General features: G+C 50.5%; 1 long non-coding RNA gene across 2 annotated transcripts; it reads left to right on the top strand.

Moving 5' to 3' along the window:
• Nucleotides 1–358: 358 nt before the first annotated feature.
• On the top strand, nt 359–11,396 carry LOC103693491 (uncharacterized). 2 transcript variants are annotated; one of them, XR_010055488.1, is made up of 6 exons: nt 359–918; nt 4,196–4,244; nt 4,975–5,135; nt 6,422–6,491; nt 10,796–10,892; nt 11,294–11,396. It is a non-coding gene; the product is annotated as an uncharacterized LOC103693491 (long non-coding RNA). The 2 variants fall into 2 exon arrangements; XR_005490591.2 differs by having other exon boundaries at nt 4,196–5,135.
• The last annotated feature ends 683 nt before the right edge of the window (nt 11,397–12,079 follow it).

Below are 12,079 nucleotides of genomic sequence, written 5' to 3'. Positions count from 1 at the left end.
TCCCTCCCAAGTCTCAACACTGTGAGTGAGGCAGGATTCCACTGAGCCAGTGAGTTCGCTTTGGGACTTCCTTACAACACAGGTGAAGGGTTACTGGAGTGTGGGTGCTTGTCCCAAAGGTCACAGTGGAGAATCTACCCAACGAGGATGATGATTTCCCATAGCAACAGGACCCTCCCCCTGGTCTTTCCTGGCCTACATACTTGTCTTAGTTAGGGTTTTCCTACTGCGAACAGACACCATGACCAAGACAACTTTTTTTTTCTTTTTTTTCGGAGCTGGGGACCGAACCCAGAGCCTTGCGCTTGCTAGGCAAGCGCTCTACCACTGAGCTAAATCCCCAACACCCCCAAGACAACTTTTATAAGGACAACATTTAACTGGGGCTGGTTTACAGGTTCAGAGGTTCAGTCCATTATCATCAAGGTGGGAGCATGGCAGCATCCAGGCAGGCATGGTGCAGGAGGAGCTGAGATTTCCACATCTTCATCTGAAGGCTGCTAGAAGACTGACTTCCAGCCAGCTAGGTTGAGGTCTTAAAACCCACGCCCAAAGTGACACACTTCCTCCAATAAGACCACGCCCATCCAACAAAGGCCACGCCCACCCCAACGAGGCTACACCTACTCCAACAAGGTCACACCTACTCCAACAAGGCCACACCTACTCCAACAAGGTCACACCTACTCCAACAAGGGCCACTCCCTGGGCCAAGCACATACAAACCATCACAATGCTCTAGCCTTTCCCAAGGCCACCTGTAATTAGGGCAGAGTTGTGAGCAACAGGTGGCAGAGAGAAAAGGGATCCATAGGTGAAGGTCTTGCGACCACCCCAGCCCCTCTATGAGGGGATGTAACAGCCACCAAGTCCAGCTAAGGTGATCTTTTGCAAGTGGACACAGCTCATGAGACACAGGTATTTGGCTGGAAAGATAGTTCCGGACAACAGTGGTTTCCAAACAACTTGGCCACTTCCTGTTTTTTCTTATTTTCTTACACTGAGCTAAGCTCTGAGTTTCTACCTGTCTGTCCATGAGCCTGAGGCACCTGCATCTCCCAGTCTTCACCACTCTGTCCTCACCTAGGCAGCCTCATAAAATGGCTCCACGCAAGGCAGGCTACCAAACTTTCTGAAGATCTGACTTTTCTTCTAACTCTGTGGGGAGGTGAAAGGTAGAGAGCCCTAAGGAGCATCTAATCTAAGTCCTCATGTCTTGGTTTCTTTTCTGTTGCCATGATAAAATACTCTGATAAAAATGACAGGGGAGGGGCTGGGGATTTAGCTCAGTGGTAGAGCGCTTACCTAGGAAGCGCAAGGCCCTGGGTTCAGTCCCCAGCTCCGAAAAAAAGAACCAAAAAAAAAAAAAAAATGACAGGGGAGTATTTTAGCACACAGGCCTAGGATGCAGCACCTCACTGCAAGTAAACACAGGTGCTCACTGCAGGTGCACACAGGTGCTCACTGCAGGTGCACACTGGGACTCACTGCAGGTGCACACTGGAGCTCACTGCAAGTGCACACAGGTGCTCACTGCAGGTGCACACAGGGTCTCACTGCAGGTGCACACAGGTGCTCACTGCAGGTGCACACTGGAGCTCACTGCAAGTGCACACAGGTGCTCACTGCAGGTGCACACAGGGTCTCACTGCAGGTGCACACTGGGGCTCACTGCAGGTGCACACTAGGGCTCGCTGCAGGTACACACAGGTGCTCACTGCAGGTGCACACTAGGGCTCGCTGCAGGTACACACAGGTGCTCACTGCAGGTGCACACATGGGCAGGAGCTCCAGACAGCTGGTCATGTTGAATCCATAGTCAAGAAGTAAGAACTGGCCCCGTGGTTAAAAGCTGTGGCTGCTTTTGTAGAAGACCCTGGCTCAATTCCCAGCACCCACATGGTGGTTCACAAACATATATACCCTCCAGCTACAGGAGATCTTTATTTTCTTCTGGCCCCAGACAGCACTATTCACATAACTCGACACATCTATACACATAAAATAAAAACAAATCTTAAGGAAGCAGAAAGAAATGAATGCTGTGCCTAGCTCCCTCTTTGATCTCTGACCATTTTCTAGCCTGTATAATATTCCACAGGATGGGTTTTCCTACCTCAGTTTACCCAGATCCCTCAAAGGCATGTCCATAAACCAATCTAACCCACATGATCCCTTGATGAGACAGATTTTGCCCAGGTTGACAATGAACACTACCCACAAGATTCCTAACTATAAGTAAGGTTCAGAGTGGCTGGTCAGAGTGTTCAAAGTTGTACAGCTTTTAGTAGAACCAAGATTCCTGACTCCAAGCTCAGTGCTCTCTCCTGACCAGCTGGTGGGACACATTTCACAGGGCTATGGAGGAGGAGTGTGCCAGGGGCTGACACAGCAGGTACTCATAGGTGGGTCTCTTCCTTCTTTCTTTTCTGCCACACCCAGGTCCCTGCTGGGATTACTGTCATCAGGGCTTTCACCTTTGCAGGGCTGGATGCTGTCCTCCCTGACCCCATGAGCCAGTTCCTCCCAGGATGCTGAACACCCCCAGAAACTAAGGGGATTGGTGCCAGCCATGCTCGCACTTGGGTGTACTTTGAGCTGGGAGCTTTGGCTTTCAGTGTTGTATTGTGGAAAGATGGACATTTTAGGAGCCTAGGAGAGGTCCTTAGGTCGTTGGGGCAGCACCCTGTGTGGGTCCTGTTTGATGAAGCAATTCCTTCCTCTTGCGTAGCCACTGTGAGGTCCTCCCAGGTATGACACACAAAGTCGTGCTTGGACTTTCAGCATCCCAAACTGTAATCAGAATAAATTTGCTTTTGTTTCTGGCTTTTGTTATTGTTGTTGTTGTTGTTATTATTATTATTATTGTTGTTGTTGTTGTTGAGTTTGAGACAGGGCCTCACTGCGTTCTCTGGCTGGCTTGTAACTCTCTCTATAGCCCAGACTGCCCTGGAATTCACAGAGAACTGCCTGTCTCCTCCTCCTTCTCCTCTCCCTCCTCTTCTTCCTCCTCTCCAAAAATTTATTTGTTTTATTTTTTTTTAATTTTTTAAGATTTTTTATTTATTATACAGACACTGTAGCTGTCTTCAGACACACCAGAAGAGGGCCTCGGATCCCATTACAGATGGTTGTGAGCCACCATGTGGTCGCTGGGAATCGAACTCAGGACCTCTGGAAGAGCAGTCAGTGCTCTTAACCTCTGAGCCATCTCTCCAGTCCCTGGCTCTGCTTCTTGAGTGCTGGGATTAAAAGCACACACTTCTTGCTTTGTAAGGTTATCCTGCTTAGCTTGTAGTTCATCCTGTCAATGGAGGTGAGGCTTAGGCTCCAGTCTTCCCGAGGCTGGACTGTAGGCTAGCCTTTGGACTGCCCCATCTTGAGGGACATCTCCTCCAGCTCTCCACTCCTGCCCAGCTCCTGGGTATCAGTCACCTCCTTGGGTATAATGTAGGCCTCAGGACCTCAGTCTTTGGGTCTCATTTCTTCATCTCCTGCCCGGATAATCTCTCGGGCAACAGAAGAGGCTAGACCAAGACCTGGAGAGGTGGGGAGGTGTGACTGGAAGCAGCCTGTCACATCGTGCAAAGCTAGCAGTAGTCTCTGGCTCTTGCTGCACACAGCCCCACTGCCCAGGGAACCCTGCAGTCCTTAGGTAAGATGGCAGTCAGCCTCATGCCATAGCAGCCTGGTTGCAAGAGCCACGGATTGCTTTGCAAGAGCCGCGGATTGCTTTGCAAGAGCCGCGGATTGCTTTGCTGCCGTGTCTCTTCCCGTAAGGGATCTGAGTGAGCAGTCCCAGTATGCATCACTCAGAAGAGCATAGACACTCCTTTGGCCCTGCATGCTGGACTGTCCCCATACTGGATCCCATACTCTGGCTACTGCAAACACTGCCCACAAGAGCAGGTGGACCCTCCTTTGCAGAGCCACCCAGCCTGGCCCCTGGAAATGCCACCAACTCCATCCAAATTCACCGCCTGGGCTGGTTCTGTTTGTTTTGTTTTGTCAGGTTGACCCAAGTTAGAGTCAAAAGCCTCTGTCCTTTGCTTGATTGCTGATTGGCTGACTGATGTGGTAAAGCCTGCCTGCTGTGCACAGTGGTTCTGGGTTGTACTGGTGAGCCAAGTTAACCCCTTCCTGCCCTGGTCACTTTCGATCTTCACGTTTTTGTTTTTTTTTCTTTTTTCCACAGCAGCAGACAGCGGACTAGACACCAGCCCACGTGCTGCCTCCCGTAAAAGGTCCAAGGAACGTTAATAACAGGAAACTGTCTTAAGATAGAGTCTTCGTTGGGGTTGGGGATTTAGCTCAGTGGTAGAGCGCTTGCCTAGCAAGCGCAAGGCAGCGCAAGGCCCTGGGTTCGGTCCCCAGCTCCGGAAAAAAAAAAAAAAAAAAAAAAAAAGATAGAGTCTTCGCCTAGAACCCAGGCTGGCTTAGAAGTCTCCATGGGGTAATCCTCCTGCCCCAGCTTATTAAGTCCTTGCACGAGGCACCAGCTAAACAGGGTTTTATTTGATTTTTTTTTTCCTTTTTGAGAAGGGCTCACTATGTAGCCCCAGCTGGCATGACTTGTAGATCAGACTTGTCTGTAACTCGCAAAGATCCCCCTGCCTCTGCCTCCCAAATGCTGGGAATAAAGGCTTGGGTCACCATGCCCAGCAGCAGGATTCTAAGGCTCCAGAGATCCAAGAGTGATCTTCGCACCCTCTGAGACTGACCTGGTCACTCTGGGAACTGAACAGAGAGCTCCTTCATCCCGCCCCTGATCTACAATGATGGGACAGGGCTGCATGGCACCTGTGGTCACTTGGCTCTCCTTAGAAGTTAAGACTCAGTCTCCCCAGGACACTGCATAGCCACGTTCCTCAGAGGAAGCTTAGCAGGAACCTGCCCCAGTAGCCAGACTTCCCCAGTGTTGTATCTTTCCTGGGAGTCTTCCCTAACTAGACTCTTCCTTTCCCACCACGTTAGTTAATTTTTATGAACACCAGTGGTAGGCCTGAAAGCTGAGAAGCTTCCACACAGATAAGAAGCACAAGATGGGCCAGGATGCTGCTCAACCACCTGGGAAGGGACAGGGGCTGGCAGCAAATCCATTCATTCCTTCTAGAAAAATCACCCCTGCACCTGCTGTAAGTAGACACCCAAGCTAAGAGCCCAAGTGAGGCCCCCAGGCAGAAAAGTAGCCAAGCTTGGAGGCTCAGCTCAGTACCTGGGGGCCAGATCCAGCATGGAGCAAGTAGAAGGCACTGGCAGGGGGAGGGGGGAGGGAGGACAGAGTGCGTGTGCACACTCTGTGCCCATAAGACAGTGCCAGGGAGGCCGTCTGTCCCCTGTTTGATTTCTGTGCTTCTCAATTCAGGCCAAGGTGGGGGGCCATCTGCTCAAGTGGGCACAAAGAAAACATTTTCACTGTGTAGAAAATTGGCTTCAGAAGGGAGCCTGATCTCAGCACAGAACCAGCAGAGAACAGTACTGGTGGGCGGAGTTGGGGCTGTGCCTAGCGGTGCTTCCCAGGGCAAGGCAGGGGGCAGAAGAGAGAATTCCAGGAAAGAGGTGTCCTATCCAGGCAGTCTCCAGCATCAGGCCCCTTCCTAGGGGACTTCACAGAGGGTACACATGAGGGCTGTGTGTGTGTGTGTGTCTGTGTGTTTGTGTGTCTCTGTCTCTCTTTGTGGTGTGTGTGTGTGCGTGCGTGCTTGCATTTATCACTTGTGTGTGTGTCTCTGTGTCTCTGTTTCTATCTCTGTGTCTGTGTCTCTGTCTTTCTATGTGGGGTGTGTGTGCATGTGTGTGTGAGCATTTATACACTTGGGTGTGTGTGTCTGTCTGTCTGTCTCTTTCTCTCTCTCTGTGGTGTGTGTGTGCATGTGTGTGTGTGTGTGCGTGTGTGTCGGTCTCTGTCTCTATCTCTGTGTCTCTGCCTCTATCTCTTTCTGTGGCGTGTGTTTGTATGTGCGTGTGCACGTTTATACACTTGTGTGTGTGTGTCTGTGTGTCTCTGTCTCTCTCTGTGGTGTGTGTTTATATGTGTGTATGCACATTTATACACTTGTGTGTGTGTGTGTGTGTGTGTGTGTGAGTGTGGCAGGATGCAGAGATCAGAGGAAAATGTCTACTGTCTTCTTCCTCCACAGCTCTCTTCTCTCTGACTCATTCTCTCCAGACAGTCCTTTCACCGAAGCAAACATTTACCAAACCACCAAGATGAGCCTGTCTCCACTCCCCTGTTCTGGGTTCACAGGGACACATGGCCATACCCAGCTCTCATGCGGGTTCTGGGGATTTGATGGGTCTTTGCGCTTATATAGCAAGCACGCTTACCCCTGAACCACATCCCTAGCCCCTTCGTTTACATACAGCACTACATGCCACTTTGTGTGTGGACTTCAGCTCCCCCAATAACATTCGTCCTCAGGACCAACTTCGGGCTGTCAGTACCTTTTCCTGAGAAGCTATCTGGCCAGCTGCAGCCCCCTCCCATTTTGGTGAGTGTGGTGTTGAGGTGGGTATCACACCAGCTCAGGCTGAGTTGGAACTCGCTCTCTAGTCCAGATCACCCTCAAATGCAAGTTGACCCTCCTACTCAGTCCCCCCTTCCCTTGCCTCTTTCCCCCTTATATACTGGTCATCGTAGATAGATAACATTTGCTGGTTTGAGTGTGCACCCAATGCTATGTCATGATGCTAGTCAGCGTTGGCATGACTACAAGCAGAGGCTTTGTATATGCACAAGGTTCCATTCGGTGTTCAACCCTCAGCCCTACCTCTCATAAATGCTGGTGTGTGTGGTGCTAGGAAGGGAAACCAGGCCTCGGCCCATTCTAACCAAATACTCTCTACCACTGAGCTACATCTCCAGCCCCAGGGTCCAAATCTACCTCTGTCTCCTAGAGTCTGCTGTGGACACCTCATGAGAAAGTAGAGGTACAGTGTCGTCTGAGCACTGACTTCCTCACTAATGGCTTCAGGGCTCCTTGATGTTACAGCACAGAGCAGGGTCACCTTCCACTGGGAGGCCATCCTGTGTTTTTGACTTTGCCACCCCCCCCCCATGTGTTGATGAATTCTTTGGTTACTGAGAATGGTGTAGGTAAGTACAGAGGGGTGAAGAGATAGCTAGGTGGTTAGAGCACTGACTGCTCTTACAGGGGACCTGGGTTCAATTCCCAGCACCGCCACAGCAGCCCACAGCTGTCTCTAACTCTAGTTCCAGAACATCTGTCATGGACTTCCAGTCTCTGCTGTCTCCTGCGTGTACATGGCATAGAAGCTCACGAAAGCTCACACGCATACACATGGCAAATGGTTTTTAAAATGTGTTTTATTACTTTTGTTCATTTGTTTGTTTGGTTGGCTTTTTGTCTGTTTGTTTTTGTTTTCTGTGTGGCTGTGGCTATCCTGGAACTCACTCTGTGGAACAGGCTGGCCCCAAACTCAGAGATCTGCCTGCCTCTTCCTCCCAAGTGTTGGGATTAAAGGTGTGCACCACCACCACCCAGATTCATTGCTGTATTTTATTTATTTATTTATTTAGGTTCTTTTTTTCAGAGCTGGGGACCAAACCCAGGGCCTTGCGCTTCCTAGGCAAGCGCTCTACCACTGAGCTAAATCCCCAGCCCCCATTGCTGTACTTTATGTGTGTATATCTTGTGTGTGTGTGTGTGTGTGTGTGTGTGTGTGTGAGCGTGCCATGTACATGCCTAGTGCCTGTGGGGGCCAGAAGGGGGCGTTATAGCTCCTGGAACTGGAGTTAGACGTGGTTATGAACCACCATGTCGGTGCTGGAAGTTGAACCTGAGTCCTCTGCAAAAGCGGCCATGCTTTTAACATCTGAGCCATCTCTTCAGCTGAAGAAAAAAGTTAAAAATAGATTATTGGCAAACAAGTGCCCTTTGACTCTCTGCTTCTGATCCTCTTGGTTACATTTTCAGAGGTAGGATTACTGAATCATGTGACAGTTCTATGTTTAGATCTCGAGGGGCTGCCAAGCCTGGAGTTACAGGTACCCCATACCCAGACTTCATGTGGGTTCTGGGGATTTGAACTTGGGTCTTTATGCTTACATAGCAGTCCTACCCAACAACCCCAGCCCCTACCTGGAAAAATAACCCCCCCCCTTTTTTTTTGGTTCTTTTTTTCGGAGCTGGGGACCGAACCCAGGGCCTTGCGCTTGCTAGGCAAGCGCTCTACCACTGAGCTAAATCCCCAACCCCATTTGTCCAGTTTTGAATTCAGTCTTTTACTCATGCTGAATTCACGGTACATGCTAGAAAGGCATCCATAACCGTGAGCATGTTCCGTGGTCCCGTGGGTCGTCTTCACTCTTGCTCCTGTCCCGAGTATTCTGACAATGCCCTGTCTGTATTTTCTCACATTGCCCATGCTTTTGGTGTCATGTCCAAGAAATCCGTTGCCTGAGGACTCTGTGGGTCCCTGCCTCTGCTCTCAGTGTACTCCACTCCTCCCAGGGTAAGCCTCTCCCAGGTGGAGCTGGGGTTGGCCAGCAGGGCCCGCCCACCCACTCTGTGAACTCTGTAGGCTGAGGCCCTCGTTGTTTGTTCTCATAGCAGTCTTTCTGGCTTGAAAGATTCTTGGCTCCTGGTTTTGCTCTTCAGAATCGGTTCTCTAAGAATCACAGAATGTCAGCACAGATGCAGAAAGCAGGGGAAAAACACCACAGAAATGCTCTTTGAAAAAGAATCGGCTTCTTTGGCACCGAGGGAGCTTCGTAACTCCCGGGCCAGCCTGACTATTGAGGAAAGCCCCGTGATGGCTTGGCTGGCTGTCTTGCTTCCAGGGGTCCAGACTGGGAGGAAAGGCGCCAAGAGTAGAGTGTAGACATGATTGTTTAAAACATGGGAGGGACTGTAGCTTGCAAGGTGCCCTGGGAGAGACTAGGCAAGGTGGAGGATTGGGAGGAAAAGCCTCACAGGGTCAAGAAGGTAAACGAGACACAGCTGGAGTCAGGGGTGCCAATTCGTGCTCCACACTTTCATTTGGGAAGTGACATTGCTCTACATCGGGGCACACCTGCTGCCCGGAACAGCCACGTGACAGCATAGATGGGGCATGTGTGGGTATGAGGTCTGTGGTGGGTGTGGTGGCTCCACTTTATAGGGCACAGAACTTCCACTATGTGTCCACAAGTGTCTGCCCCACCCCATCCATGTCCACTCTGAACCGGTGAATGGGGATGAGTGAAGGCGAAGTTGCATGGGATCAATGTGAACCCTAAATTCCACACGGCCGATGTTTCTGTAAGAGAAGAGATCAAGCCATGTGTGGTGGTGGCTTACGACTGTGGTCTCGGCACTTGGGAGGAACCCCACTCAATACTGGCAGAGACAGGCATGAGAACCAGCCTGGCTGTCAGCAGCCAGTAAGCTTCTAGAACTGTGTAGATAAATCCCATGACCAAGCCACCCAGTGGTGGCAGTCCAGGTTAGTCAGGAGCTGAGTCCTTCCACCTTACTAGTAAGGGTTGTTTCTCAGGCTGTAACACAGGGTGGCCTGCAGGCCCTGCAGACAGAGGTGTATGCTAAAGCCTGACCCACTTTGACAGACAGACAGATAGAGCTGGACACTGGAGCTTTTTTGTCCTCCATGGTTCTGTGACTAGGCTGGCCATTTGACAGTGGAAAGGAGAGGCCACAGGCTGTTGGTTCAAAACGGTAACTGCCCTATCTTGTTTGCAGTGACATAGGTGTTCAAGTCCCATTGCAGAAAGAGTGGGGTGACTGACAGAGAATATCTAAGTGGCTTGGGACAAACAAGAGGCACTAAAGTGTCACCTGGACTCTACAGTGGGCAGAGAGAGGAGAGGAGGGTGGGGTCCGGGGAACATGGCACTCTACTGAATGCAGGGGCAGAATGAAGGGCAAGCATTCGAGTGTGCATATCTACACGCAGGCACAGACGCGCGCACACAGACACCTACACACAATTAAAAATAACAAAATAAATCTTATAAAAATAAGAGTCCCAAACCCGGAGCTCCTTCCTAGGTTTCCCTATAGGGTGAGACCCTGCTGGGTGCCCTCTATTGGTTTCTGGTCTTAGGGCAACCTCACTCCCAGGAGCAGAGTGGCATTGCTGGCATAGACCTTTATTGTCTGGCCTTACAGGGGAAGGCAAGGAGAGAATCGAGGAGCCATCCACTTGATCTGTGGGTGTCTTAGTTTGCTTTCTGTTGCTGTGAGAAATGCCAAACACAACCTGAAGATGGTTCGTTTCATGTTCCAGGGAGAGTCTATCGGTGAGGGAAGTCAGGGCAGGATCTGAAACAGGACAGAAACGGAAGTAGAAGCCAGGAGGAATTTGCTCACTGTTTTGCTCCTCCTGACTTGATCAGCTACCTTTCTCTTTTTCTTTTTTTCTTTCTTGGTTTTTCGAGACAGGGTTTCTCTGTGTTGCCCTGGCTGTCCTAGAACTCACTCTGTAGACCAGGCTGACCTTGAACTCGCAGATATCCACCTACCTCTGCCTCCCAAGTGCTGGGATTAAAGACATGCATCACCACCATCTGGCACAGTTACCATTCTTTTTTTTTTTTTTTTTTTGGTTCTTTTTTTCGGAGCTGGGGACCGAACCCAGGGCCTTGTGCTTCCTAGGCAAGCGCTCTACCACTGAGCTAAATCCCCAACCCCTACAGTTACCATTCTTATATAACCCGGGCCCACCTGCCAAGGAAAGGCATTGCTCATTGTAAGCTGGGGCCTCAGGTCAATCAACAATGAGGGAATGTCCTCACAGACATGGTGACAGGCCTAACTGAGAATTGCTTTTCCAGGTGCTTCTTGATTATGTCAGGTTGACAAGAAAAACAAGTGCACTGTAGCAGGGCTCCAGGCATCGAGTCCCACTGTAATGAAGTGGAAACCACACAGGTATCGGCAGCAAGAGTAACAGAGCAGTGGGGTGTGGCTAAGGGTCAATGGGGTGTGGCTAAGGGAAAATGGGTGTGGCTAAGGGGTAATAGGGTTTGGCTATGGGGCAATGGGGTGTGGCTAAGGGAAATGGGGTGTGGCTAAGGGGTAATAGGGTTTGGCTATGGGGCAATGGGGTGTGGTTAAGGGAAATGGGTGTGGCTAAGGGCAGTGGGTGTGGTTAAGGGAAATGGGTGTGGCTAAGGGACAATTGGGTGAGTGGGTCAGAGCACATTAACCTCACTGAAGCCAGGCCACTAGCAACTAATCTGGAGATAATTCTGTAGCTAGACAATGTCACTAGATGCTGACAGCAGGCCAATCCACTGACTGAGATCTGAGGGAATCTCATTTGCATGCAGAATGTGAGCACCTCCAAACTGTTCATGGGGTCACCACTGCTCTGGCATCTGCGGCTTCAGCCTTATCCTAATTCTCAATAAAAATTAGGACTGTTGATCCCGATCATCTGGCTTCCTTGAAGTCTCCCAAGTCTGGTTCTTACAAGTCCCTCCTATCTTCTGTCTGAGACTCAGGGCTCCCAGGGTGTGGTGTGCAACCAGCAAGCTAGTCTTGACTCCCAGACGGTGGCTGGATGGGACGGACAGTATGGAAAGAACACCTGCACTTCCTGAATGGTATAGGAAGACACTGTATGGCTTTCAGCAGAACCGTGGGAAGTGATTTGGGAGGGAAACATTCTGGGGGACAGGACAGGTTCTGTCTGGGGGTGGAGGCATCTGGAAGCAGGTTTCCTGAGGCTGCGGGGTGGGAGCATGTAAGAACTTCTGAATGCCTGGACTGCTGTCTAGACCTCAGAGAAGAACACAGAAGTTGGGCAGGGATGTTGGCTTCACTGACTCCCAGCATCCAAGGACCGGAGGGGCCCCAGCAGAGGAGCAACAAAGAGAAGCTATTATCATCTGGTGCCCACTGAGCAGAGAGCCACCATGCTCTAGTCTGTAAGACTCTGAGGAAGAATAAAACCACCTGGAAGCACCAAAAAGCTCCACTTCTTGGACATGGGTTGAGTGCAGGGAACACAAAGACTGTCCGGATCACCAGAGACCATGTGCTAGAAGAAGATTTCCACACGTCAACTCTGACCTCTAAATGGTGCCATGACACGAACACTCTCACAAACATAT

The sequence above is a fragment of the Rattus norvegicus genome, chromosome 10 (genome assembly GCF_036323735.1).
Source record: "Rattus norvegicus strain BN/NHsdMcwi chromosome 10, GRCr8, whole genome shotgun sequence".
Taxonomy (NCBI): domain Eukaryota; kingdom Metazoa; phylum Chordata; class Mammalia; order Rodentia; family Muridae; genus Rattus; species Rattus norvegicus.
This window is presented reverse-complemented; position numbering and strand designations above follow the sequence as displayed.